Source organism: Arvicola amphibius, chromosome 2 (genome assembly GCF_903992535.2).
Source record: "Arvicola amphibius chromosome 2, mArvAmp1.2, whole genome shotgun sequence".
Lineage (NCBI taxonomy): Eukaryota > Metazoa > Chordata > Mammalia > Rodentia > Cricetidae > Arvicola > Arvicola amphibius.
Genome location: NC_052048.2, coordinates 181,530,283 through 181,533,305, shown reverse-complemented (window position 1 = coordinate 181,533,305; position 3,023 = coordinate 181,530,283).

The following is a 3,023-nucleotide window of genomic DNA, read 5'->3' as shown; positions in this document are numbered from 1 at the left end:
TGCCATAACAGTTGAATGCTTTAAGCATGACCTCATGGGCTATACTAGTAGAGGTGTGGAAGGCAGAGGTGCTGAGGGAGAATTGAACTGTGGGGTCCCAGCTCAAGATGTTTCAGAGACGAAGAATATTAGTATGTGGTCTGGAGACCATTCTTGTGGTATCTTGGCAAAGAATGTGGCTGTTTTCTGTCCTTGTCCAAAAAAAAAAAAATCTACTGCAGGCTAAATTGAAAAGTGATTGAGCAACAGCTTTGGCAAAGGAGATTTCCAGACAAACTACTGTTGACTGTGTTGCTTGGTTATTCATGGATACTTGATAAAATGGAGGAACAATTTAAGCAAGGAAAAAAAATAGAAAGTGTAAAGTTTGAGGAGGAAAAGAGCACCAGGAAATGTAATGGAGTCAAATCTGATGCTCAAAGAGATAAAAAAAAGGTTAAAGAAAAACCTGACATTAAATGTAATTAAGGGAGTAGTGACCTCAAGGCAAGAGCCACCCAGCTAAATTTCCAACTTGTGAAAAGTAATTAAAGAAAAGCTTAGGACCAGGTGTGGTGGCACACACCATTAATCCCAGCGCTTGGGAAACAAGCAGAGTCACGTGGACCTCTGAATATGAGGCCAGCCTGCCAAACTTAAGCAGTAAAGGAAACAATTGAAAATAGAAAGCTAGCGAAAACATATTTGAACAAGGAGGCAATGTTCCAGCCCCATCAAGCAGCAGCGCTTGGCTGCTTCAGCCACGCGGTTCTGGCTTTAGTGAGAAGGAGAGAAGAAAGGGGTTATGGAATCTCCTGCCAAGACTAAGGAAAGCCACAGAGGCCAGGCGTGTATCAGCGATGGCCACGCATAGAGGACCAGAGAGACCTTTGTGTGAAGCTGCAAAGGTGAAGTCTATCTTCTCCTGCCTAACTATTGATCATTCCGCTCTTTATGAGATAACCCGTCCAGCAGGCCAGGTTATTTATGGGTCTCGAGGAGGCATCACCTAGGAATAATGGGGGGAAAGGGAAAGGGAACCAAGCGCGTAAGGAAAGACAGAGTCAGTCTGAGATGCGTCAAGGTTCCGTTTATTGCAAGCAGGGTCTCGGTTTTTTTTTTTTTTTTTTTTTTTTTTAGGGTAGATCTGGTAGGGAAAGGTAAGGCTAGAGAGGGGTGGCAAACTACTGAGCCCTAGGCCAAAGGGGAAGTAGGGAGGATCCGCCAGTTGCCTGGTTGACCATAAGATGTGCTTATGATAAGTACGTGCTGTTAACTCATGCAGGCTATCCCAAGCGGAAAGGTGCGGGGGATGAATCAGCCTGCCAGACCCGAGGGTCCTTTCCGGTCCCCCACAATGAGACCAATCAGAAGATGCCTTAGGCAGGGGAGGCAAAACACCAACACATCTTCACACAGAATCACCAAATACCCTACAGCAGCGTCCTCTAAAGGCTTGTACATGACCCTACTCCTGAGGAGATGTGAACAAATGCCTACTCACCCCAGATAGGGAACCAACAACAGACCAAAGTAAAGATACCACCAACATCCAACTTGGTGAACAAATGAGTCTTATTGGGGTTTCTTACAGGAATATGGGTAAAGGGTTACTTACTTGCATTCCCCTCCCCTAATAAACTCCATGCGAGCTCTGTCTCATGATGCCCCCCTCTCTTCATTCCCCCCTCTCTCTGCACCCATCTTTTTTAAAATTATAACAATGGGTACTGTAAGATACAGCATGTGGTACACTAGCAGGTCCCACTGCAGGTGGGGGACCACAATGGGTAAAAGAACACACCATGCAGACAGAGATCTTGAGTGTGTAGTTTATTAGAGAAGAGGATATTGGGGGGAGGGAAGGGAGAGACACATAGACAGAGGGGGATAAAGAAGAAGAGAGAGGAGGAAGAGAGAGAGAAAGAGAGAGAGAGATTGAGAGAGAGAGAGAGAGAGAGAGAGAGAGAGAGAGAGAGAGAGAGAGAGAGAGAGAGAGAGGAGCCTCATTAGAAGAGAAAGAGACTGGGAGTGGGTGGAACTTGTCTCTTAAAGGGACAGGGTACCATCTGCTATGCAGGTAACCACAGGGCACGTCACGCTGTGCAAGGGAGTGTCTAAATACTAACATTCCTCACTTCTCTTTTTATTAAAAAGGCGAGGAGTTAGGTGTGGCAGGTTAGGGGGGCGGGGATGAGGGTGCCTGAGTTCTCAAGATTGCTTCCTGCTGACTTGGGGTGTGTAAGGGACCTAAGATAGCAGAAATGCTGCCACATCCTAGGGGTTTGGTTGCTTCACTGCTGTCCAGGCTCTGTGGAACTGTCCCATGTCTCTTGGACCTGGCGTGGTGCTGGCAGAGCAGAGGACAGGGTTAAGTTTAGGGGAGGGTGTCAGGACCAGAGAAAGGTGGGAAGACTTGGGCTCTTAGGGCCTGGTAATTGAAAGAGGGATGCATCTGATCGGTTTGAGGTGAATCCTCCAAGTCGGCTCCCTGGAACTTACAGGAATTCTTTGAGTCTGTGAAAACATAAGTTTTAGACACATTAGCATTTTTAATGTTTATAATCTGTACTGAGATTTGTTCTGTAGAAACGGCAGTACACTCACTTCAGAAATGACGGTGACAAATGTTTTCTGCACAATGAAAACTATCTTTCAGGTCTATATTTAGAAAACAACCAAAGAGAATTTAAAATCTTGATCTTGCAGCTAGATTATCAGAATTTTATTGATTAATGTTAAGACTATGGACGGCAGCTTGAGAGAGAAATCTGATAACTTGCATTTGTACGCCTTAAAACACTTCCTTAGACCCCAAAACATTTTTAGATTCTCACATCTTGAGCTCTCATGTCTTTACATAAATAAACCTTAAAGCACACGTTTTCCCCATCATTATGACATTACCTTAACACTCAGGAGAAATCTGCTTTGTGAGTTTATCCCTTTGTTGAGTCTGGTAATGGGGCAGGAGAGTGAGACCTGTGGCCTGAGTTCTACACAGAGAACTGAGAAGGCAGTTGGCAACGCTACCCATCATCAAA